This window comes from Tupaia chinensis, unplaced genomic scaffold, assembly GCF_000334495.1.
Source record: "Tupaia chinensis unplaced genomic scaffold, TupChi_1.0 Scaffold140548_1, whole genome shotgun sequence".
Lineage (NCBI taxonomy): Eukaryota > Metazoa > Chordata > Mammalia > Scandentia > Tupaiidae > Tupaia > Tupaia belangeri.
Genome location: NW_006200423.1, coordinates 2002573 through 2028927, shown reverse-complemented (window position 1 = coordinate 2028927; position 26355 = coordinate 2002573). Strand labels below are relative to the sequence as shown.

Sequence of the window (26355 nt, the reverse complement as noted above, 5' to 3'; positions counted from 1 at the left end):
TTTTTTTTTTGGAGAGGTTTTTGCTATAGGGTGCATGCATTCACCAGAAAGACAGAGAGACACAGAGAGACAGAAAGCAAGAAATCATCCCCCAGGCAGGATGGCCACGCCGTAATCCCTTCTCCTCCATTCTCCTCTCAGGATCTTGGGCATGTATGCACACATGCCTGGCATGAATTTAAGCCACTGGGTCCAGGACTCGAACCGAGGTCAACTACATGGGAGTTCAGCGACATAGCCATTATGCTAACTGCTGGTCTCTTTAAGTTTATTTCTTAAAAAAGAGCTAGAGAGAGAGCCCCTCCCCCCCACACATACACACAGTTCTTACACTGTAATCTACCTGGCCTCAGCCAGCTAAGGTAACACGTATGTGCATGTACCTGGCATGTATAAAGGACCCTCAGGATGTGAACTTAGGACATCGCCATGTGCGTCTAGCACTTCAGTGTTGAATTACTGCTGTGCCAAATCACCTACTTGTAGTTTGACCTCTAGAAATTTACTTATCCCCTCCGAAGCTCAGTTTCTTCATGCGTGAAATAGAGATAGTTCTGTATCTAACATGAAAGAGTGGTAATTGTGCGGATTAACTAAGGTGTGTGTGTGTGAGTATTTACTGTAGTTTCTTTGCACTACGAAAAGTTCCACAACTGTTCATGAACATTGGCCACTATTGTAAATAGCACTTCCTCACATCAGGCACACGAGAGGACGCAGCTTGTGAAGAAGGGAGGGCGTGAGTGTGGAGTAGAGGATTGGTATGCTTGTCAGGGCCTCTTCTGGCATTGTTTTTCCTTCTGTTTGGCCAGTGTTCACACACAGTCTTCATGGCAAGGATGGCTGGGAGAGGAGGGGGAGGTGAGTGCAAATCCACCAACGGTGTGTAAATGTCCCTGAGCTTGCATCGTCTTGGCGCCATGGCAGTGTCATTATCTTCGAATGTGGAGGACAGCATTGCATGAAGATGTAGCTCAGAGGGCAGCAGGTGACCATGTGAGAAATAAGAAGCAGAGTCCTGCTAGAAGCTGGACGTTGCTTCTGTGTGTTTCCAGTGGGCTCAGGTTGCCCTTTGCTGCGCAGTGGTGGCCACTTTATGGGACTCATCTGCTGTCAGCTTTGCCCTTTCCTTTACGCTTTGGAAGGCAGTGGCTGTGCAGCGGTGTGAGAGCCGCCTAGCCTCTATTTCCTGGCCTATCATTTGTGAATAATAATATTTTCATTGTTACCGAGATTAAATGAGATACAATATATGAAAATGCCTCACACAGCCTGATAGCAAACAGTTTTTGCTCTCCCCAACATTGCTCCATTTCTTCTGTTACAGTCCAGAAGAGATTCCATGTATCAATAATTTGTAGGTAAATCTTTTCATTTTCCCTATTATGCTTTATAAAGATGTCATGTTTAGTGCTTCCGAAGCCTTGGTTTAATTAAGATAATTTTTCTGCATTATTACCTTATATCATCTGATGTCAGTTTCTCATTTTGCCTTCGTAATAATGTTCCAGTGTAGGCTATAATCCTACAGCTTTCAAATTTCATTCAGTTTTCAAAGACATTTTGAAAGGACTGTGGTGCCAATGAGAGTTTCAAATGAAACTTTCTGTGGTTCCACTCCCTGGAGGAGCCTCTGCTGGCGGATTCTCCTGTGTCCTTGGGAGGTGTGGTCTGTGCAGCTCCCTGTAACCCAGTTTGTAACTGCCTTTCTCCAGCAAAAGTGGGAACATGGTACGGAAAGTTCTGTGGGGTTTGCCGGCTCTCTGCACAGCTCGGTCCCTCCTCCAGCCCCTCAGCAGTGTGGAATGTGGGGAGCTTCCCGCACAGCTGGGCTCTGTCACCAGGAGTGACTGCACTTGACCGTCCAGCTCTGGCCACGCTGCTGCGCTTCATGTGATCAGCCCAGAGTTCCTCCCTGCAGGACTGCCAGTGGCCCTCTCATAGAGGCTAGGGCCGAACCCACTCTGAAAATCCCCAGTCCCGACCTTCTGGGCAGGCAGACCCTGTGCTGGGTTCCAGCGAGGAGTTTAGTCATTGTTTAGCTGGCTGAGGGTGGGGTTCTGTCAGCCCTTTGGTCTGCTGTTGTGTTTGGCTTTTTGTCATGAACAGCACTGGGTGGAGGTAGCAGAGAAGGCACACTGATCGTGGGGTTGGGAGGTGCAGGCTCAGCCTCCAGCCCTGCTGGTCACCTGCTGTGACCCCGGGCAGACTTCTCGGTCCTCAGTGTCTTTACTTGCAGAATGGACTGGCCGAAGGTGAAATAAAGTGACATCTGGAGAAGTGGCTGACACCGTGGTGTGCTCTGGGTTATTTTGTTCATCTGTCCCTGGACAGTGGCTTAGGTAGACCCAGCCCTTCCTGTGTTGGAGGAGCAGGGGGACAGCTGTCTGGTGCGGGGATGTCCTTGGACATCGTCCCTCCCTGAATGCTCCAGTATGCCTAGTACCCCATTCTAACAGGAGAGCAGGCAGTGTAGCCAGTGCCCAGAAGGTCCTCCGAGAGCACTCCCTTCTGTCAGTTCAGCCGTGGCCTCATGGAGGCCTGAGAGCCTAGGTTGGCCCGGTGCTGCTGGGAGGGTTCTTCCTCTCTGGATTCCTGTTTCCACATCTGCAAAGTGAAGATGTTGGGGTAAAACCTCTTCGTGTGTGGGGAGGACACAGTCGCTCTACTTTTTTCTTTTTCTTTTCCCTTTTTACCTCTCCTTTGTCTTGCTATAGCCGTCATCTTGGGCAATTTCCGCTTCCCCTTTCAAATAACATAGGCCATGGGTCTTCAAAAAGTTGTACCATGTGAGTCTTGAGGCTGCACATCTGCCCGAGGTGCCCTGTTGACCTCTGCGGCCTACACGTGATGAAAACCTTGTAAGGGTGACATGGTGTCGTGGGTGGGAGTCAAGGTGTCTTGCTCGTAATGCTCTGATCTTGGCTTTGCTTTGTGTCGTGGTCACCCAGAGCTGACCATCTCTGATCAGACTTACGAGCCTCAGGCCCATCGTCATCAGAGTTGTGAGTACCGGAGGGGAGGAGGGGAGGAGGTTATGGCAACTGATGGCTGAGATGGAGATGCAGGCTGAATCAGCTCTGAGTGATCCCCTTCCAGGCAGGGGAGGAGCCTTCGCTAGGCCATGGGGGAGCTGAGAGCACTGCTGGGATCTGTTTCTCCGTATTATTCCTCCATCCCGATTTTCTTCTCAAGCCCTTCATCTCAGTCCTGTGGAGCTAGAGGAGCACAGCTATCTGGTGTGGGCATTTCGGTCTGGCTTTCCCAGCCCAAAGGCTGCATCTCTAGATGATGGAATACTAGGGAAACATTTGCATTTATTCAGAATTTTGCTAATAAAAGATAAAAAGACAGCTAAAAGCCACCTCTGTAGCTTGCTCACCAATAGGCTCATGAACGACCTTAACAGCAGTAAGTTACATATCTAGTGAGTCCCTCTGAGGACTCTTCCATTGGGCCGAGTGTCATAGACCAGGGAAGGCATCCTCTGGTGGAAGCAGTTCACCTTACAAACCCCAGGAGCCAGGGTGTCACTGAACTGCCCACCACCTGTTACAGGACTCTCCCTGTCCTAGACCCTTTTAGTTGTGTGAGAGTTCTATTCAAGATTTGTCACTTCAGGGTTGTGTCACTTGAGGGTTGGCAGGTGATGTGGTTGGGACACTGGACTCCCATGTGGCTGACCATGGTTTGAGTCTTTGACATGGTGGCTCGCTTTCTTGCTTTCCCTTTCTTTTTCTCTCTAGTCAAATTAAAAAATAATAACAAATGGAATTAAAATATTATTTAGAAAAAAGATTTGACACTTACTAAATCCAAGGAGATTTACTTTGCATACATTTGTGACAAGTACATCGGCACTTACCTAAGTGCCCGCTGTGCGCGCTGAGTCAGGACTGGAGTGAGGAAATGACCAGCAGATAGAGGGTGTTGAAGTCAGCCTGGGGAGTGAGTTGATGCGGGGTGAGTTGACCTTGCGTTTTTTGGCATCCTGACCGTGGCAAGCTAGTGTGGCCATCCTCCTCTGACTGACTTCATCATTGATCAACTGCACTGTGGACATTGCCCAGCTGAGCATCTTCTACGATTAAAAGTGAGAGTGCCGAAACGTGTCAGTAGTGAAACGCAGTCAAAGCCAAAGAAATTTATATTCATTTTCAATTATTTTTTTTTTGCCAGCATGCATGCTTGCTGGGGGGGAGGGGCTGGAAAAATGAGAAAGCAACTCTGATGGGGGATGGTCATGCCACAATCTCTTCCTCTCTATTTCTCTCTCCTGTGGGGATTTGTGGCCACTCATGCACACGCACCTGGCATGTTTGTCAAGCCACCAAGTCCAAGACTTGAATGCACAGTCAGGCACGTGGGATCTTGCCACCTTAACACCAGGCCAAGACTGGCCCGTCAGGTTTGTCTGTAACAATACACTGCCCAGGCCGCCGTAGTAACTCTTCTCCAAAGGGGTCCTGCCTTTATGCTTTCTGCCCCAGCACAGGGTGTTTACTGGTTATTCTGGGGGCTCCTCTGTTGGTAAACAATATAGATTTTATAACCCAGTCCTTTGACAGTCACTTATTTTCTTGGGAGAAGTAAAGAGCTTTTTTATTTTTCTTAAAGAATTATTTATTTACTTTTATTCATTCATCCATTTTATTTTAATTTGACCAGAGAGATACCCAGAGAGCGAGAGAAAGAGGGAAAAGCCACCAGGTCGAGGACTCGAACCGTGGTCAGCCATGTGGAATGTCCAGCGCCTTAACCACCATGCCACCTGCTGGTCCCAGTAAAGAGCTTTTAGTAACAAAATATTTTACTGGCACCCACCACCAGACGCACACAAAGACTTTCCAGAAGTACCCTGACTTGAGAGAGGGCAGGTTACACTCACACTTGAGCCCCACCTCAGTGGTTAAGTGTCTGGAGCTTCCGCTCTGCCGCGCACCGCTTCTCAGTCCTATGCTTGGCCTGGCCTGTCGGCCACAAAATGGGCCTGCCATCTCCTGAGTCAGCAGAATCCCTTCCTGTGGCTTCAGGTCTCCTTGGGAGGTCTCGAGGCCACACGCCCTGGGCTGGCTGTGGTAGTGGGCTGGGAGATGTGTCTGCAGAAGCGAGGCGGCTGGCCAAGGGTGGGGCTGCCCTACCCAGATGTGTTAAGTATCAACATCCACCCATAGCTGGCTAGTGTCAAAGTAATATTTATCTTGTGTTGCACTCAGTTTTATGAAAACATATCTGGAGACCGGCTGATGTAACTGTACACTAACTTGGTTAAAAACTGAATCGGATATGCCCTCTTTTTGAGAAAGCGCCCTTGTGAAGGAAGTAATAGGATTTAGGGATTTATTCCCCCCTCAAAATCTTGTATTATGTGACCAGCAGCTATGCCTCCTGTGCTTACCTGCCCTTTTCATCTGCCCACCCCCCTTTTTTTTTAAGTTTAGTTTTCTGGCAAGACAGAGGGAGATAGGGACAGAGACGGCACCTTACCTTCAACAGGCTGTTGACACCATGGTCATTCCCAGCCTCAGCCAGCTGTAGGTCGTGTGCACACGTGTGTCCAGAGTGCTCAGGGAGGTCTCCGGATACCAACCCAGAATCTTCCTATGTGGTCAGCCTTGCTGAACTGGGCATTTACTGCTGCATTGTTTAAAGTTTGTGCCATAGGGCATATTTGCCAGAGACAGAGGGAAAGTGAAATCACCCCCCGCCCCGTGGCCACTCTGCAGTCCCTCTCCTCCATTCTCCTTCTGGGATTTTGGCCATGCACGCACACATGCCTGGCCTGAATGTCAAGTCACCAGGTCTGGGGCTTGAACTGTGGTCAGCCATGTGGGAGTCCAGTGTCTTAACCACCATGCCACTTCTGGCCTCTCACCTGCTTTCTTAATGGCATATGTTCTCTTCCCTGCATTCCTCCACTCCCCCGCCAGTCCCGCGGACTCTTTCTTCAAGTCCGGGTTTCCGAGTATTTAACTGTGCTCTTGCCTCGTTTTCTCTGCAGCCATGTTCTACCCAGCTGGGGTTCATTAGCCACTGGTGGACAACGTCTGTATTTTGCAGTGTGTCCATGGCTATTGTGCTTGGAGGCAGTACAAGTCTGATGGTCACTGGGGTGGCCTGCAGGCTCAAAGCGGAGGGCAGGCCCCTGTCCACAGCATCACAAGTGTTCATGGGAAGAACCTTGTGCTGGGACGGAGTTGGGAGACTTTGACCCTGCCATGCCTTCTGTCTGTATTTGAGTTCTTCTCTCTCTGAAGCTTTTATTACTCATGTGGAAAATGAGATTTGATTAATTCACATGGTATATTCCAACCCCGAAAATCCATCATTTGTACAAAATCATACTAATTCTGGCTTCATGGAGTAGGTCTTTGTGACCAATTAAAATCCTTTATATCAAACAGTGAGGAGATTGGAGCTGGAGCAGGTAGACTACATTAAGTAGACACCCACCATGCTCCTAAGCTTGCCAGTGGTGCAGGCGGAGAGCAGGTGCAGGTTGGGAGCGGTCCACCCTTCTACAGTCTTCTTTGGACCACCAACACAGCTTGACTTTTTAAATGTTCTTCCCCGGAAGTACCATCGTGGGCACCTGTCCTCAGGCTGAGCTGACCGATAAGTGCTGATCTGGAAACTCCACATGCAGCTTTTCCCGGAAGGTACATGCTGGGGCAGTGAGAGATGCCGTCTCCGTCCCTGGGCCACACTGTCCAATGGATGGTGGCCTCTTCCCCCGGCCTTTTCAGAAGGTCCTTGTTGCTCACATGAAAGCGGAAGTGTGAACCGCAGCAGCTGAAATGAAACTGGGATGTAGGAGGTGAAAGGCTGTGTCATTCATTCTTGTTTCTTAGTTATCCAGCATGTAGATGTCGTGGGCCGCATGGTCAGGACAGTTTTCTCCCTGTAGAGTTGAAGACAGCATGGCGTTGGCAGGCTGAGCCTGGGTTCTCTTGCGTGCCCAGTCAGCCCTGTGACTTTGAGCATGTCACTTGCCCTACCCTGAACTGGTCTCATCTTTAGAACGAGGTCATTAGGCAAGGCAATATTTAAAGTTTTTTCCAGAGTCACCGTAACTTGGGCCTGTGATTTCCTTCTTCATTAGCCAGCCCACGGAGAGGCCTGGCAGTGAGGGAAGAGGAAATGCAGACCTCCCAGGGGTTGTGGGAGCCTCGTGTGGCCTGCCACTTTGGTGTCCCCTAGGAAATTATTCTCCTTGCCTTCTCGATGATGCTAGTGCCAACCACAGTCCGTATTCCTACTGATGATGCCGAGCACACGCCTTAAGTGGTTATTGAGAATATTTTCTGGTCATGGGGGTATTAAAAAATTCCTCTTCCTAGAGAAATTATGGTGTAATGGGACCATGAGACCTACCTGTGGTCAGAAGGTGAGGACAGAGTGAAAGGCTCCAGTGTCCCTCCTTATATGGCACAGCTGACAGGGCCCTAATGTGGAATGTCCCCTGTGGCCCTCCTGCTGTGTCACTAATTCTGGGAACAAGAGTAAGACCATGTCCATGGGTCAGTGTGGAGGCCAATGGCACTCGTCTGCTGTGGGAAATGCAGGGTTTCTCCGGGCAGTACTCACGTGACAGTGTCCCTGTCCCCGTCTTCAAGGTAACATCAGTGTAGATGTGGCCAGCTTCTAGGAGTAATGTAATCTCAAGTCAGAAAGGCCACAGTGCAGTATACACCATAATATTTCTTTTGGTGGGTAAAAGATCATATTTTTCCTTCATTATTTTCTCCCTTCCGAATACATTTACCCTCAGGTCAAAGCTTTATTCTACTTATGTAACAAGACTTTGGAAAACCTAGGCCAGTTTGCGAGCTCACGTGACATGCTCCGAGCCACGGCCGTGCGTTCCTAGGCTGGAGGGCAGTGCCTTTCCCACCGGTCTGGATGAACCGCTGATTGTAAGCAGCTTTGTATGGAGTAGTTGTTCGGGACCTCAACCCCGGACAGACGTCATTTTCTTTATGCCCGAGTAGATGCTGTGCAGACCGGCTTAGGATGGCATGTGACCACGCTGGTTTGCCCCGAGTAAGACCTTCCACAGCAGAGGGACCCTCCGAGAGATCACTTGCCCTGAAAAGTTACCGTTTCTGTGCTTCTGACTTCTCTAGCAATAAATCTTTTTGTTCTCTGAGAAAGAGGTCCATCCTATTTAAGGTGGAGTAGCGGTTGTGTTGAAATTGCAAACAAACTCAGTGTGTTCTATTTTGATTTTTCTAGCTTCAGAGTGTTTTCAGTGGGAGCCGTTCAGTCTCCATGTGGTTGGGGTTCATGGACCAGGACAGAAGAGCTATAGATATTTTGGCTAGAAAGAGGACCTTCAGTAGCAAAGATCAAGTATGCTTTAAGTTGTTTACATACAAGGCCTTGAACTAAAAAGAGGAAAGGTGTTAGAGCCCACAGGAGTCATTAATAGAGTTTTCAAGTTTCTCCTTTTCTTTTTTCTTTTTTTAAGAGAGATTTTTGCCATAGGGTGTGTGTGCTCACCAGAGAGAGAGACTGAGAGAAAGCTAGAAATTATCCCCTGGGAGGATGGCCATGCCCCAGTCCCTTTCCCCCAGTTCTCCTCTCAGGATTTTGGACACACACGCACCCAGCATGAGTTTTAAGCCACTGGCTCTGGGGCTCGAACCGTTGTTGACTATGTGGGAATCCAGTGACATAACCATTATGCCATCGGCTGGTCCTGGGTTTTCAAGTCTCTCATGGAAGAGCTAAATGTGTCTGACTCAAGTTATTTATATGTGCATGAAACAGAACAGGGAAGAGAGCAACTTGTAGACAATTTCACCCTTTTTAGAATTCTCAGGGGAGACAAGGGAGGAAGGGGACTTCCTTTATTCCAAATCTTTATATTTGAGGAATGATTCTCAGAACTCTCACAGCCTTTTCCCTGGGAAAACACAGCTCTTAGAGAACTATGGATTATTTGTATGAGTGAAAGGGAATGAACAGAGCTCTTTCGATAATTGTGTTAAAATTTGGATTCCTGGCAAACTGACTGCTGGGTATTTCTCTGCTGAGGCTAGAATTCCTAACTGTAAAGGAGCAAAATGTTGTTCAGGGTTAAGAATCCCAGTTTCTTTCTTAATTATTAAATATTCTTTCGTCAGACTATTTGTCTTGGTAGTCCAACTTGGACGTTTCTTGACAGTATTACCACCCCCCCCCCCAGCATGTCCTCTATAAAAGTCAGTAAGGAAATGCTTACAATAAGCATCTGCTGGGGTTTGGTTCCAGGGCCCCCAAGGATGCCCAAATTTGCAGGTGCAAGTTCCACATGAAAGTGGTGTGTCAGGCATATTTGCATGTAGCCTGAGCATGGCCCCCCATGTCTTTAAATTCTAATTCCTTAGAAGACCTAATATAATGTAAATGCTGTATCAAGAGCTGTTATACTGACTGCATTGTTCCTCTACAGAACTTTCAAAATATTCTTTTTTTTTTTTCTTAAGGTTTTGCCACAGGACACGTGTGCTCAGCAGAGACAGAGAGACAGTGAGAATCGTCCCAGGAGGATGACCCCACTGCAGTCCCTTACTCTGCGTTTTCCTCTCATGATTTTGGGTGCACGTGCACACATACCCAGCATGACCTCCACGTCGGCCGTTCTGGCACTCGAATTGCATTTGGCCATGTGGGCATCCAGTGCCTTAGTCATCATGCTACCTACCTTCTGGCTCCTAAAAACTGCATCTTTGATTTTAAATTTTTTTTTCCCTGAATCTTTTCTGCCCTTGGTTGCTCGATCGCTGATGTGAGACCTATGTGGCTATGAGGGCTGACTGCTTCGGAGTAGTTTTGGGATCAGTTGAGACAATGCTTATGAACTACTCCTTGTGGTGCCTGGAACTGCTCAGTGCACAGCCACCCCCGCCACTCCCACCACAGTACACCTCTGTCTCATAACCCCTTTGTTTTTCCCCTAATCTCAAAGCTCAGCTGAGCAGCAAGGGGCAGGACTGCATGCCCCTTCCTTTTCCACTTCTCTATGCTCTGTACCTTCCCTGGTGCCGTGGGGCCGGGGGTGCTAGATGAGGATTGAGGTTGTATATCAAGCTGTTATTAGCAGAGGAGAAGCTCTGCACTTAGGAAACAGTTCTCCGCCCGTGTCTTCCTGAGGAGGAAAGTTCCTAACACCTCTTACGTATCACTGTGGGAGGGGGAGGAGGTGGAGAAATCAGATGCTCTTTGAGTCTCCTCCCGAGAGGTGTGGGTTTGCTGGGTGAGCCCTTACGCTAGAGCCTGTCCGGAACATTCACTTTTAATCATATTGGGTCATCGGAAACAGCATGACATTTTTTTTCTGCTTTTCTATACAAAAATATATCATGGCATTTCCGATGACACAGTATAACCCTCCGAACAACTAGTTTTTAATGAACTGTAACAGAAACAAGCTTCTCAATTAGTACGTCGACTCTGGGAAAACACAGCATGGACAGTGAGTGTCCCCTTACACAAGTTAGATGAAGAGGAAAGTTTACAGGCCTCTGCTCAGCAAAACCCCATGCCTGCTTCTGTATGTTCTGACAGAAGAAAACGTCTGCACCTCGACGCTGTCTGCGGCTTTCTTAAGTCAGTGCGCTCGTTCCCAGAAAATATTTATGTCTGAAACCTTTGCTGAAGAACTCCACGTGACTGAGAACTAACATCTACTTGTCAAAGCGTGCCTCTTAATGGTGAGAGCTATTCACTAAAAAAAAAAAAACAAAGATGGCTCTGCCAGAGAACCAAAGAAGGTCCTTACTACGCAAGTCCCTGAAGAGAGCGTTTTGGTGTCAAGCCACCTCCTCAACCACAGAGCGTGACGGACAGGCAGGTGAGCGCTGGCACCGTGCAGTGCAGCCTCCAGCTGCTTCAGGTTTACGGGAACTCACAAAGCCCTGCCGTGGACTGGCCACGGTTTGGTCCAGGCCCTGCTGCCTGAGGCCAGAGGCCTGCTGGTGTGACCCGTCAGCATCTCCAGTCTCACAGGTAGTTATGCTTCGGGCAGTGGGCTCCAGGCGCGCGCTCCTCTCTGCTGCCCCGAGACTTTCGAGATACTGGTTGACGTGGGAGAGTGGTGAGAGTGTGGTGCTCGTTGGCCTTGGAAGTAGCAGAGGAGGCCTGTACTCTCATCTCCTCCATCCCTACCTCTCCAAAGGTCTTAACCTTTGTCTTGAGACCTGCAGATGGTGTAATGGTTACATCACTGGGTTCCCACGGAGTCGACTGTGGTTTAGTCCTGGACCTGGTGGCTTAAAACTCAGCGCCTGGTGTGTGTGTGTGTGTGTGTGTGTGTGTGTGTGTGTGTGCACACGCGCGCCCAAATCCTGAGAGGAGAATGGAGGAGAAGAGATTGCAGCATGGCCGTCCCCCTGGGGGTACATGGTGGGGGGCGCTTTCTGTCTGTCTCTCTCTGGGAGCGCACACTCCTTATAGCAAAAAAACTCAAGAAAAAAAAAAGAAAAGAGCTTGAACGTAAGTGTCCAGGGGCCTTGTTAGTGCGTGCGTTTCCATCTGCTTCCATCCACTAAGCACAGTCTCACAGGACTGTCCAGGCGGTCGGGCTTAGTGTGGGGGATGCCTTCTACTCCTCTCTCTGAAGATTTCCCGAGGACGGGTCCTTCCTGTTAGCAGCAGCGCAGGGCCTCTCCAGACACTCAGAACTTTGACCATCTTTATCCTAGTTGAGTCACCCAGGCATGACTCATTGATCCTAGCTGGGTGCAACCCACCCACTCCCCAGCACCCTACCTCACACCCGTTCAAACATGCCCACACTTCCTCTCTGCACTTCCCCGTGGCCTCCAGAGAGCACTATCCCCTGTCAAGTGAGGGTGCTTCCATGCTAGTGGGTTTTAAAGCTTGTGTGTAAGTTTACGTAGCAGGTACTTTTTTACTTTATTTATTTATTTCTGCCATATAGCACGTGTGCTTGCTGGAGAGAGAGAGAGAGAAAGCACCCTGAGCAAGAGAGTGAAGTTGTGAGAGCACTCCGTATGGGGGATGGCCATGCTGCAATCCCTTCTCCGCTGTTCTCCTGTTGGAATTTCAGGTGTGTACGGACACACACCCTGGCGTGTTTCTCAAGCCACCAGATCTGAGACGCGAACCCTTCAGTCAGTTGTGTGGGGTCCAGCTGCCTCAACCGCCACAGCATCAGCGGGCCCGTCACAGGCACTGCTTAAAATCATACAGTATTGGGCCAGCAGGTGTTGTGATAGCTCAGGCACTGCGCTCCCACATGGCCAATGGTGGTTCGAGTCCCAGACCTGGTGGCTTGCTTTCTCACTTTTTCACTTTCTCCGTTCAAACATGCCCACACTTCCTCTCTGCACTTCCCCGTGGCCTCCAGAGAGCACTATCCCCTGTCAAGTGAGGGTGCTTCCATGCTAGTGGGTTTTAAAGCTTGTGTGTAAGTTTACGTAGCAGGTACTTTTTTACTTTATTTATTTATTTCTGCCATATAGCACGTGTGCTTGCTGGAGAGAGAGAGAGAGAAAGCACCCTGAGCAAGAGAGTGAAGTTGTGAGAGCACTCCGTATGGGGGATGGCCATGCTGCAATCCCTTCTCCGCTGTTCTCCTGTTGGAATTTCAGGTGTGTACGGACACACACCCTGGCGTGTTTCTCAAGCCACCAGATCTGAGACGCGAACCCTTCAGTCAGTTGTGTGGGGTCCAGCTGCCTCAACCGCCACAGCATCAGCGGGCCCGTCACAGGCACTGCTTAAAATCATACAGTATTGGGCCAGCAGGTGTTGTGATAGCTCAGGCACTGCGCTCCCACATGGCCAATGGTGGTTCGAGTCCCAGACCTGGTGGCTTGCTTTCTCACTTTTTCACTTTCTCACTCTCTCTAGTGAATCAAAAAAAAAAAAAGTCTTTAAATTTTTTTTTTTAAATCATGGTATTACAAAGAGCTCTGAGTTTTATTGGCTGGTTGGAAGTAGAGCTGCTTTGTCAGAATCTTGGGGAGATTCTGCACCCCACTTCCTGGGCCCCCCACGGTGCTGCCTGTTAGTGATTGGTTCTCACGAAGGACTCAGACCATGTTCGCTCCTTCTTCCCATGCGGTACACGAGCGTGCGTGCACATCGGCGTGCTCACCAGCAGCCATGGCAAGCTCTGCAGTCCTCCGACCATCCAGTTAGTGTGGGAACTACCTAACTGCTTTAGGCGTGAGCTGTCTCTGCCGGCCACAGGGTCACCAGGCACTTTTGGTTGCAATTGATCTTTGCACTACGGAAATCCTGGGACTTTCTTTTGCTTTCTGTCCCCAACCCAGGTTTTTGTTTCCATGCTCTTTGAATAACTCATGGTATTCTAGTAACGGTACCAGTGGCGTGGACCGTGGTGTGGCATTAGACGTGGGGGTGAATGTGCACACATGCCCATGTGCGAGCAGGGAATGTACTGAGGCCAAGGAGACAGGTGAGTGACTAGCGCTGCACAGTTCATGATGTCACTGGAACTAGAATGACACTCTCCTCTTTATGCACCCTGTGTTCTGGAGTCCCATCACCGTGTGTCTCCCCATCGGGCCACTCTGAATCTGCCATGCCACCCTGGCCCCTCAGACCTCTCCCAGGCAGGCAGTGTAAGCTGGAGGTTGGAGTGTGGTCTCTGACGTCACACAGCGGGGTACACATCCCAGCTCTGACGTGCTATGATGCTGTGAGCTTGGGAAACCTGGCACCTGGGCCTGTGTTCTCCATCTGTCAATCAGACATGCTAATAAAATATTATTAACCTAGGGTGGTTGTGGCGATGAAATGCATTTGTGCCTGTAAAAGTCCCAGAGGACCTGGAACATCATTTTCATCTGAATGCTCTAAAAGGCAGTGGGAAGGAATGAAATAGAGCTCACCGTGGATGCAGCAGAGGTGTTCCTCTCATCCTGGGCACACCGAGTCCAGCTCGTTTAAGACTTGCAGAGTTATGAGGGGGTCTTCAAAAAAGTTCATGGAGAATGTATATTATACAAAATTGCACATGGATTTCAGAGTTCTTTTTGACACCCAAATAAACCTGTGATTTAATTCTACTCTTCCATGAACCTTTCCGGTCCCCTCAGCTGTACCAATCCCAGGTCACCTCTGGAAGGCCTTCATGCTCATCAGAGATGTTCAGAGCATTGTAGTCTATGCCCTGTCCTCTCCATCGGTCAGTGGGAGCCAGTGAGGGCCCGAGGCTTGAGTACTTTCCGTGAAGTGGTGGGAGTTCTCAAGTGGGGCTTGGTCCTCGCTGAGCCCTGCCGCTCATTCCCTTGGTGAGTTTGTTATTCTGGGATACTGCAGAGCTGTCGTGCTCAAGCCCCAGACAAGGGGATCAGCAGTGGAACCCTTCAAGGCCCACCAAATGACTGCTTCCTACCAAGCGCGAGCCAGGATTTTGTCCCTCCGTGTAATGATCTGAGCTGTTACGTGGAATTGAGCAGGACGTGGGAGGAGAGGAGAGTCTTCATGGAAGCATGGCACTGCGCTGTCTGTCCCTGTGAGTGATGTGGGTGAGATAACCACAGAGTACTGCTAAGTAACTACCACGTCTGTCGGCCACTGCCGTGGGCCGTGTGGGAGGAGGGCAGATAACGTTGGCACTCATTTGTGTCATCGTCGTGTCATGGGAGAGCTGCAGCCATGCTCAGGACCTGCTCCGGGGGATGAGTGAGGTATTTGGAGGACACCCCAGTTTCACCCCAGTTGAGTGTCGAGTTGACTTTCAGTGGTGAGAGGAGTGGTGTGTTCCAGAGCTCCCAGAGCTGCAAAACCTTCAGAGGAACTCTTGTTTTTCTCTGGGTGAGTAAGCCTGGTTCCCACTTCCCTTTGCAGAAGGTGCCATGCCAGGTAGGCCTCCTCCAGGCTGGCCAAGCCTGTCCTCCTTCCTGTCCCTCCTTTTTTTTTTTTTTTTTTTTTTTGACTAGAGCAAACAGAGAGCGTCTCCTTTCAGAGGCCCAGAGTTCTGCCAGGTGTCGCAAGAAGTTTACCTTTGACAGTGGATCAGTGGATCTTTTACAAGGAGAGCTTTTGCCCTACTGTTTTGGGTATTTTTCCTCTTCTTTTTAAAGGAAATATGGAAATACTCAGTTGGGTTTGTGTTGAAAAGTTCAACAGAGAAAATGTGTTTGGACTGAGAATGTCTTGTCTTTTCTGGCCCTGCTCTGAGGGATTAATGCCGAGCTGAGCTAACCAATCAGAACTCTCGAGGAGGAGAACAGAGGGGAACTCTCAAGTTGAGGGTCTAGGGAAGCTTTTTGCTGTTCTTCTGGTGAAGATGGGGAGTGGCAGCCTGGCTTTGGGAAGAGCTGAGTGAATGAAGTGTTCTCAAGATTCCTTTTCCCTTTCCAAGACCTCTCCTGTCTGGTCATTTTAGTGTTTGCATCTGTTGTGCCGTTAGCCTAAGTTCCTTTCCTCAAGCTTTTCATTTGAAAAATATTCAGAGAGTGAGTGAGATGACTGGGAAACAAACAAGGCCTAACTGCAAAACCTTTTTGTAATGCAATGAACTGAAATAAGTTGTTGGCCAGAACAGGCTTGCTTTAGTTTTATTCAACAGTTTTGTTATTTTAAAAATGAACTTTGTCTTGCATATATTCAAAAATGTTTCCCCAACTCACTTAGTTTTTCTTTTTTTTTTCTTTTATTTTTTCTAAAGAGGACAGGATCCATTTATTGAATAATATTTAGATTCACTAATCACAAAAATGCTTTTGGAGAGCAGAAGAGACAAAGAAGGGAGGGTCAGACCATTTCCGCTGGAGGAAATCCACGTTCTTTCACTTGCCAACAGTGGTCAGGCAATGCTGACCTTTGGAAGATTTTTCAGGCTTAAAGTTTCTTGATCAAATCCTGAAGCCACAGTTCTATATGAAATAAAAACTAAAGCTCTTGTGTTATGGTGAGAAGATTGTATTAGAAATTAAAAGCTCTGCTGAAGGCTGTAAGGTGAATTCAGGTGTGAACTGTGTCAGATGGCATGACATGATTTCACTGTATTATTAACTAGTTAAGCCATATGCATTTGATGAACGAGGTAACTTAGCCATTCACAATTATGCTTTTTATTAGAGGGATCAGAGCCATGCCTATACATGACAGGTGTTTAGAAGAGTCCTCTGTCTTTTCCTTCCCAGAGTAACTCTCTCCTTCCCTCGTAGCTGTCTGCCTATCGTCTGGGCGGATGTCTTGAAGATAAAACAAGTTGTTGCTCTGACTAAGGTTAGGAACAAGGTGGAGAACTGGAAACCTCAGCGCTGACTGGCATGCTTTTAAAGCATAGTCTCTCATTTCACTAACATGCACTTACATTTACCGACTTTCTCAGTAACAGTGCATCAAGGACTAAGTGGTTTGACCTAAAAAATCTCCTCTGAACTCTAGTTCCCTCTGAGAATTACAGTATTAGAACAGAGAGAAGCATAACTTCGTATAGAACTCACTCTGGTTTTTATCGAACTTCCTCTTGTCCTCTTGAGCTGCGTGTGCATCGCAGTACTTTTCCTGGGTGGTATCTTAGATGGCATTTACACGGAAGCATCCGAGTAGCTGATACAAATACTGCGTCCCAGCATTGGCAGGGCCAGGAAGACTTGTCTGCCGCATGCTGTGGCGTCTCGGTGGAGAGCAGCCCCTGACCAGTGAGTGGCCAAGACTTTGGTAGTGTCTTGGTCGAGAGCATCTCTGAGCATTTGCTTTCTGTCACTTTCTGGATTGTGACTTTGCCTGGGGTGCCATCTGCTGAGTTTATAGGATTATATATGCTTTCTGTGATTCTAGTTGCTGGTTTCTGAGCATAACTCCTCATCCCTGCCTCGTAGGCCTCCGACCTAGCTCCTTTTTCTCCCCCTTGTTCTGGATGTATACTTAATAGCCTTCTCGTCAGGTCAAACCAGAAGCAACTTGATGAAGATTAGCATGTATACTTAAAAAAACCCAACTGTATGTACTAAAGGAATTTATGGAATTGAAGTATATATTCATGGAAGACACTTTAAAAACCTCTGGGAAGAAAATCTTCTAGTCTACCCCTAATAAAGTAATACTCTTACCATATTGCTCTATGCATGTCCAGTCTCTGTGTATGTGTTTGTACATGTGCAGAGAGGTAGAATCTACATGAATTAATTACTGTTTGTCTGGTACACTGCCATATAAATGTCTCGTGTTTGTTTAAAATGACTGCTTTGCAAAGTATAGTGCAGACAGCCCTGGCGATGTGTGGGATAATGGCAGGGAATATCTGAATGAGCATGTCTGATTCCGGTAGTTATGGATTCTACCATGCATCATCCAAGTGTAACTCGCACGTGTAACGTGTGATTTCAGGGTAACACGTACTTTGGCAGACCTGTAAGTGTCGGGTGCCTCGAGCCCCTATTCAGCATCTCGTCGGGTGATTTCTCTGGGTCTTCAATACACAGCATGCCAGCGAGCAGGTTAACGCTGCCTTCAAACTGCTCACAGCTCAACGCTCTTCATACTCACTGCCACTGTGATCCAGGTGTTTAGGGGGTCCCCGTGTTGCTAACAGAAGTACCAGAGGCAGGGTGATTTATTCAGAAAGGAAAGGTCTATTTGCAAGCACACAGTTCAGGTGGCTGGAAGCCTGAAGGATCACAGAATGTCTTCAGGTGAAATGTTCAGCTGAGCCCTGCGTGGTGTGCATCCATGCGGCTTCTCCCTGCTCCCTTCTCCTTATATAAGCACCGGAACCCAGTCACAGCGGCTCCTTCATGACTTGATCACGCCCGAGGGCCCCACCCCGGGATGCCATGAGGGAATTAAGTTTTCACGTAACACCTTTACAGTAGGTAAAGTCCCAGTCCTAACTTAGGACTTTTTAGGGGACCTCCAGATTCAGAAAGCATGGACCTCGGGGGGACAAGCCATTGCCCAAACCGTCACACCGTGTCACAGTACACATACTGATGTTTATTTTATCTGGTTGGTTACAGTGTCCTTTTGACTAGTGTCCTGTAGTCCCTTTTTGGTCCCGCCTTTCCATCTCACCTGGAGTACAAGCCTGAGTCCTTCCCGTGGCCTGCATGTCCCTGCGGGCTCCGCCTCACCACACCCCCTGCCTCATGCGCTGTCTCCGCCACTCTTCTGCTCACTGGCAGCAGCTGCCTTGGCCTCTTTGCCCTTCTTTGGGCACATCAGGTGGTTCTAGGTCCTTGCTCTGCTTTCTTTCAGGAGTGCCCCCTCCCTGACAGTCCGGCCCTCCACTGCTCCTTCCGAAGCTTCCTTATACATGAGTGTGCACTTACTCGCCTGGCTCCCTTCTCTGGCTCCCTTCTCTGAAAGTCCACGTTCATTCCCCACAGGGCTTCATGTTGCTCTTGCCGCCCCCCCCGCCACCGTGCACCCATGAGTCCTCTACCCTGGGAGCCACACGGGGACAGGGATGGTGTGCGCTGGTCAGCGCAGGGCCCCCGCACCCAGGACGCTTGCTGGTCAGTGCAGGGTCCCCACACCCAGGACGCTTCCTGGAATTCACAGCTGTCGGCGTTACCCAGGGGCCTTTCTCTCTTTCCTGACTTGGGAGCAAAAACACGACCCGAATGCCTTCACTTGTACTTGGAGATGGGACAGCATTGTTCCCACACATCATCTTATTCGTTGACCTTCTTTTATTTTCTATTCATGATGGCGTGTGTAAATGTGCATGCTAAAAGAGAAATGAGCACCTTCCTTGGAACCTGGTCATGCTGCCGTCCCCTACTTGAGGCCTCCGGCCTGTTGGTCTCGGGCACTCATACGCACGCCTGGCACATTTCAGGCTGACCAGGCCACGGTCACCACACAGGACCCAGTTCTCTGGAGAAGTGCATGAGCACACTTCTTTCTTAGTACTTTTGAGGGGTACATGTAAACACTCATAACACCTGCAAGAAATGACCATTTTATTTCTTCCTCTTCCGTTTCTTTTTCTCAGTTTATTGTGCTAGATCTTTTGGAATGAGGCTAACAGTTCTTGTGAGGGAACGGAGCTCAGTTCTGACACTGTCGTATTTTGTTGGTGGCAGTCGGATTAGATCAGCAGAATGCTTGGGTGACTCACGTAGTAAATACAGGTAAATGAAACGGGTGGGAAAATCCAAAAGATTTTCTCCATAGGCTTGTCAGGGACCCCCATGTTTTCATGTTTTAGTCAGTTTTGTCAAAGTGACACAAGTATTGCCATGAAAAGCCCCTGTTCCAATGTTCCTGAGGGAACCAGCAGATGCTGTAATGGTTATGTTGCTGGACTCCAATGTAGTTGACCATAGTTCGAGTCCCAGACCCAGTGACTTAAAACTCATGCTGGGCATGTATGCCCAAGATCCCGAGAGGAGCATGAAAAAGGGATTGTGGCATGACCATAATTTCTCACTTTCTGTCTGTCTTTGTCTCTCCAGTGAGCGCATATGCCTTATAACAAAAATATCTCTTAAAAAAATGTTCCTGAGATCCTTTCTGTTGACATATTTTATCTGCTTAATGTAGTATGTCATAGATTTGGTTATCTGATTATTTTCTAATAAAAGCGAAAATACTGGCCTCCCACCGGGAATTGAGAAAGGGTCCTTAAACCAGTGGACTTGGGGGGGGGGTGGTCTCAGCACACGCCTTCATGAAAGCGGCTGCTCCTTCGAGTGTCATCCTCTGCAGGCTCCGTGGGCCTCCTCCCTTCCCTCCCATCAGCTTCCACCACAGCAATCTCCTTTGCGTTCTCAAATATGTCTTGCCTGGGGCTTTTCTGCTTACCCCCACTCTTACCATGGTCAACTCCAGCATCACTTTCTCCAGGAAGGCTGATTTCCTTAAGCTAGGTAATACATCCTCCTCCTAGGGTGTGTCCTAGTGCATCCTGTATTTTGTTTAAAATAACATTATTACAATTGCTCTTTATTATTATTAATTTTATTTTATTCATTCATTCATTTTCATTTGACCAGAGAAAGACACATAAAGAGAACGGAAGTGAGGAAAAAAAGCCACCAGGTCTGGAACTCCAATCACAGTTGACTACGTGGGAGCGTCTAGTTCCACCACGCCACCTGCTGGCCCTGGAAGTGCTTTTTTAGCTGTTTCTTTTTCATTGCCAGAGGATATATGTGCTTGCGATAGAGAGAGAGACAGAGAAATCACTCCCAAAGAGACATGGTCACACCACAGTCCTTTTTTCCCTCCATCCCATTGGGATTTGGGACATACATGCACATGTTCCTAGCATGTTTATTTGTTTGTTCATTCTTTCTTTCTTTCTTTTTTTTTTTTTTTTTGAGAGGTTTTTGCTATAGTGCTTATGCACTTACCAGAAAGATAGACAGTGAGAAATCACCTCTCTCATATTCTGTCACTCTCACTCTCTCACTTGGTCTCTCTCTGGTCAAGTAAAACTAAACAAAGTTGGGACCAGCAGTTAGTGTAATGGCTATGTCACTGAACTCCCATGTAGATGACCGTGGTTCGAGTCCTGGACCCAGTGGCTTAAACTCATGACGGGCATGTGTACGTGCATGCCCAAGATCCTGAGAGGAGAATGGAGGAGAAGGGATTGCAGTATGGCCATCCCCCCTGGGGGCTGATTTCTTGCTTTCTGTCTCTGTCTGTCTTTCAGGTGAGCACACACACCCTATAGCAAAAACCTCTCCCAAAAAACACAAAACAAAACAAAACAAAAACAAAGGTAAATAAAATAATTCTTTAAAAAATGAGTGTCTTGAGGATGGATCTGCGTTGGTGACCATTGTGCCTGGGAAGTAGTCACTCAGTAAGTCGTGAGTTAGTTAAGAGAGGGGTGTGGGGCATTGCTGGACATTCAGTGGTGAACTGGAGGGAGTAGGAAGCCGCCTGGATTAGCAAGTTAGTGAAGTGAGGGAAGCTGGGGGAGTCTAAAGGGGCAGGGACAGCGTGTGCCTGAAACACGTCAGCTTCACCTGCGTTGGAACCCACCGTGACCCGAGGGAAAGGCTCGCTCCTGTTGCGGGCGTGGAGCGCAGAGCCCTGAGATGGGAAAGGCGGCCTCATGCATGATGGGCTTGAGACCTGGAGCGTGAAGGGAAGCGCAGCCCCGTGCTTGGAGTGCTTGGAGCTTTTATCCTTTCATCTCTCTGCTCTTAGGGCTTGCAGCAATGCATTTCCCGGCCTCTGACAACATCTGAACAGCAGGTTTGCTCGGCAAGTCTGGAACCTCATCCATAATAGAGGCATATTTTAAAAGGCATTAGGAGGAAAAAAAAACAGGAAGTGTGTGTACCAGTAGTTAATATTTAGTGCTATTAGTTGACAAGAAAACAGGAAGCTTTGCTCTTGCGAGCCTGTGTACCAGTTGATGAAAATATTTCTAGAAGTGACTACAAGGAGGTCTCAACTCTTCTCTTTCCAGTGGACTTACCTTTCCTCCCATACTTGCACCTTCTGCGTTGTCGTAGTGATTCTGTTAGTACAAAGCACAAACTGGGAACTCAGGGCTGAATCTGTAAGTAGGAAGACCAAGAACTCTCGGTTATTTTCTGTATCTAGTTATTCATGCTGTGTTTTCACGAAGAAGCCGGCGGTTTCACAGAATGTCGAACTCAGAACTGCACAGGGAGTCATAAACTCATACGTGGTGACCAAGCCATCTGGACGTGAAACTCCCGTGTGACTAACGGAATTAAGCAGGTGGAGACAGCTAGTTCTGGCATAGTGGGTTGATGAAGTGCTGTTTAAGTTTAGGGCAATTCTAGATCTGTACAAGGGCTTGAACTTAATCCTTTCTTTAACAATGGACTTTAAGGGGTCAGCAGGTGGCAGAGTGGTTAAGGCACTGGCAGACCACAGTTTGAGTCCTGGGCCTGGCAGCTTGAAAGTCATGCCAGGTGTGTGTGTGTGTGTGTGTGTGTGTGTGTGTGTACACACGCTCAGAATCCCAGGAGGAGATTTTGACAGCTGGGAAAATCACAATGGAAGAGAAAGGACTGCATCATGGCCATCCCTCCCCAGGGGGGTTTCTCACTTCCCCCCTCACTCTCTCCAGCAAGTGCATGAGCCCTGTCTCAAAAACCTTAGAAAAAGAAAGGAATGGACTTTACAATGAGGCAAGTGAGACGTCAGGTGACCTGACTGAGGTCATGCAGCTTTTAGGCTTCGGAGTGAGGCCAGCAGTAACAGCTGCGGTGTGTGCACCACCCGTTTCCCAGTTTATAGGTGAGTAACGGATGCACAGAGAGGTTGAGGAACTTGGCCGTCTTTGCACAGCTAGCAAATGTCAGAACCAGGAGTGGAACCAAGGTGGTCTGAGTCCCAAGGTCTTGCTTTTAACCACTGAGTTGCTCTGCTGCCACCAGCTTTCTGGACCTCAGTCTGGTGTTCTCAGCTCTCTACCGAGTCTCCGCCTGGAATCATGTCAGCATAGCCCCATCACCAGCACATGGCTCCTGTGGGTGTTTTCCAAAGCTGAGCGTGGTATTGGCTTTGCCCCGGGAGAGCATGCTCTGTCTTCAGAGATGGTTTAGGTTGAAAGAATCTATTTTCTGAAACAGGACAGAAACCTAAGTTCTTCCCAGCATCAAAGTATAAGCTCATGATTTCTTACTTAAAAAAATTATAAATAACTGGGTTGGCTCCATGGCCTAGTAGTTAAGGGAGCTAGATCCCACACAGCCGACCATGTGGTCCTAGCGCTGGCCCTGACAGCTTGAGAAATACACTGGGTGTGGGTGCATGTGTGCCCCAGATCCCGACAGAATGGAGAAGTGGAGGAGAAGGGATTGTGGCATGCCCACGCCCCGCTGGGGGAATGGAGCCTCCCTTTTGCTGTCTCTAGTCTGTAACTTTCTGGTGAGCCTACGTGCTCTCTGGCAAGTGAAAACAGACAAACCCATTTTCCACCTCTGCAGACCATCTGACTTATACTTACCCTGGTTGAGGGCCAGCCAAAAGTACCGTGACTTTCTCAACGGTCAGAAGCCTCGAAATCCTCCGTTCCTCCCTTTCCGACGTTTTCCGTTTATCCCTGGCCCCAGCATTCTACCAGTTTATTCTTTTCTCACAGTCTGCTCCCTGGGCCCTGTGCTCATCTCCTCCTGTGGAGTCCTGCTTATCTGTCCCTGGACTTGTGCTGAGCCTAAGTGGCCCCTGTCTTCAGTGTCGCCCTTCAGTCACAGTGCTTATTTGCCAGATACTGTTCTGAGCACTGTAAAAATTCCAGCTGACCTAATCCACCCACCTTCCCTAATGCACTAGTTCTTGCTCTCGGGTCTGGTTCTTTTCCTTGTCTGCTACAAGTCTCTTCCTGGCTCTATTACCTGATCATTCCACCCTCATCTCTGTCTCCTGGTGACACTGGCCTCTTGTAGTGCTTTGGACAAGTCTTGTAGCCTTAGAACATTTTTTAAAGAGACTTTTGCTATAAAGCACTCTGGGGAGAAAGAGTAAGAAATCAACCCCCAGGGGGATAGCCGTGATGCAGTCTCTTCTCCATTCTCCCCTTGGGATTTTTGGCACACACACATGCCCACCCAGCATGAGTTTCAAGTCACCGGATCTGAAACTTGAACCACAGTTGACCACGTGGGAGTCTCACGCCTTAACCACTAGGCAACCTGCTGGTCCCAGTTTTAGAGCTTTTTTTTTCTTAAGAAGTTTATTTCAAGAGAGAGGGAGAGTAAAAAGGCCAGCCTCCATCAGTCTGGCTCACAACTACGTACGTACACTCCTGGGCTGCACAGGGAGACTCTGGGGCGTGAACTTGGCGTCTTCCCATATAGGTCCAGTCCACTACATTCCACTGCACCCTCAGCTGGCCCCAAGTCATGTGCTTTTATACCCCACAACTATGTGGGCTATTCCCTGTGCTGGGAGAACCTGTGTCCACCTGGAAAATGTTACCTTCCGGTCCTAGTTGTGCAAGATGTAACATCTCCCAGGGCTAGCAGGTAGCGTAGTGGTTAAGGCACTGGACTCCCACATGGCTGACTTGAGTTTGAGTTCTGGACCTGGTTACTTGAAACTCATGCTGGGTACATGTGCATGTGCCTGCGTGCGTGTCCAAAATCCCCAAGATTGGAGAAAGGAGAAGTGATTGTGGTGTGGCCATGCCTCCTGTGGGATGATTTCTCACTTTCTGTCCCTGTTTCTCCAGCAAGCACATGTGCCTTATAGCATAAAAACCAAACCAAACAGAAAACTTCCAAATTGCTTCAGTTACTTGTACAAACTTTGTCTTCACTCCCTCGACTGTGAAATCCTTGGTATTGGAAGCGTATGGTGCTCTGTATTTGTACAGCGCCTTGTGGAAGGCATGAGTCCTTAGGAACTGAAGTCAGAGGGGGCACTTTATTGGTGGTAGGCAGCTCTGTCTTCCCCTTAAGCCTCTGAACTCAACTCTGATGTTACCCTTGTGCAGAGCAGTGTCAGACCCATCATACTGTTTGTATCACTTTGGTGTGAGCTGAGGTTAATTACCTTACAGAACTTAAGGCCCAGACTTAGAGTGCATTTGAAAGGAACAAGGCACACTGCTCTGGCTATCGAAAGATTCATCTCAGTGTTGTGAGGACAGCCTGGAAGTTGACCCTGGGTGTGTATAACCATAATTAGAGTTTTAAAAATAAAAAGCAAAACCTTTAACATTTTTCCAAAAGGCCTTGGCCAAAGTCCTGGAGGCTGACATGCATTCTTCAAACTTCAAAGATAACGCAGTGGATGTTCCTGGAATTGGTTGTATGTAATATGACTCTTCTCCTCCTTAATGGCAACGTTTCTATTTATTTTCCCAAGGAAAAGGTACAAAAGATTTTTTGGAAGGAGCTTGTTTAAGTCACAGAGAATGTAAGATAATACTCAGGTAATGAGACACTACCATGTGATGAGCCCTGTAGGAAGCAGGATTTTAGAAGTTCGAAGGGAAATTGCTGCTGATATAATTCTTTTGGGATCCAAAGACTGAACCAATTCATATGAAAAATGTACTTACAATAAGATTTTCCAGAAAAATGGAACCAACAAGAGATACCTATTTACCTATCTATTAGGTCATCAGGAGATTCATGATGTATTTTTCTATGTTTTTCTATGCAAAAATGCATCACAACTTTCCCAGTGACTCAATGGAAGGAAATTTATTACTGGAATTGGCTCATGTGATTATGGACTCTAAGAAGTCCCACGATCTGTCGCTGTGGGCTGGAGACCCAGGAAAGCAGTGGGTGCGGTCTAAAGGCCTGAGTGCCAATGATGTAGAGTACAGTCCAGACTGAAGCCCTGAGTACCAGGAGCCCCACAGGGCAGAAAATCTCGGTTGTCAATCTATGCAGTTCAGGCAGAGATTGAGTTCACTCTTCCTCAGTCTTTTGTTATATTCAGGCCCTCAAGGGATTGGATGACAGCCACCTGATGGGGAAGGCCCATCTGAAATACTAATCTCTTTTTGAACCTCCCTCCACCCCCTACAAACACACCCCGAGTAATGTTTGACCAGATATCTGGGCATCCCAGAGCCCAGTCAAGTTGACACATAAGTTAACTCTCAGGTACCTTTTGCTCCAAGGGAGGAGAGAACAGCTCAAGCATCCGATCAAATGAAGTGGCCGTGAACCAACTCTCTCCAACATTCCAACATTGCCAACACGTTTAAAGCTTTGGGGACACAGACAGCTCCACGTAACCCTAATGTATCTGTGAGTTTGGGAAGCCACACTAGCGAGGACAACAGTGCAATGAAGGCAGTTTCTCTAGGTGCTAGTTGGTCTTCCTAGCACAGAAGAATTCTCGGACAGGTAAGTTTGAGAGAGTTAAAATGGGTCAGTTTTAATAGCTCGAATTTTCAGCACCTAGAGCACTAGGATTTTATAGAATACTATTTTGGGGGGCATATTAAAAGAGGATGACTCTTGGCTGGCCCCGTGGCACAGTACTGAGGCATTGCTTAAGAGAAGCCAGGGCTCACATGGCAACTGCAGTTTGAATGCCTGGCCCGGTCAGCCCGAAATACATTTGGCACACATGCGAGTGTCCAGTATGTGACGGAGGACAAGAGGCAGGCAATTGCTGTGTGACCAGGCCCTGTGGAGGGTGTGCATCTGTCTGTCTTTCACACTCACTGTCAGACGTGCATGCATGCTTGCTATCATGGATAAGAAAACATTTAAAATAATAAAACAGGGTGACTCTTGTCCCCTTATTTGTTCAGAGACTGGGCCTCACTGATGATGTCACCCCAGCATGCTGGCCTGAAGTGCTGTGTATTGATATTCCGAGGGGCATTTTGTTTGTCTATCAGATGTCTGTATTGCAATCAGGTATAGAACAAAGCCTTCTTAGTCTCTCCTTTTTTTTTTTTTTTAAGAGAGATTTTTTTCTATAGAGGATGCATGCACGCCAGAGAGACAG

The 26355-nt window shown here is 48.2% G+C and overlaps 1 protein-coding gene and 1 long non-coding RNA gene across 4 annotated transcripts in view; both read left to right on the top strand.

The window, feature by feature from the left end:
- Nucleotides 1–2633, top strand: part of LOC102487643 (uncharacterized) — a 4054-nt gene extending 1421 nt beyond the window's left edge. Inside the window, exons 2-3 of the long non-coding RNA XR_336647.2 lie at nt 1797–1798; nt 2621–2633. This is a non-coding gene — a long non-coding RNA (uncharacterized LOC102487643). The remainder of the gene's footprint in view (nt 1–1796; nt 1799–2620) is intronic.
- PSD3 (pleckstrin and Sec7 domain containing 3) overlaps nt 1–26355 on the top strand; it is a 521964-nt gene that overhangs the window by 260960 nt on the left and 234649 nt on the right. The window lies entirely within an intron of this gene.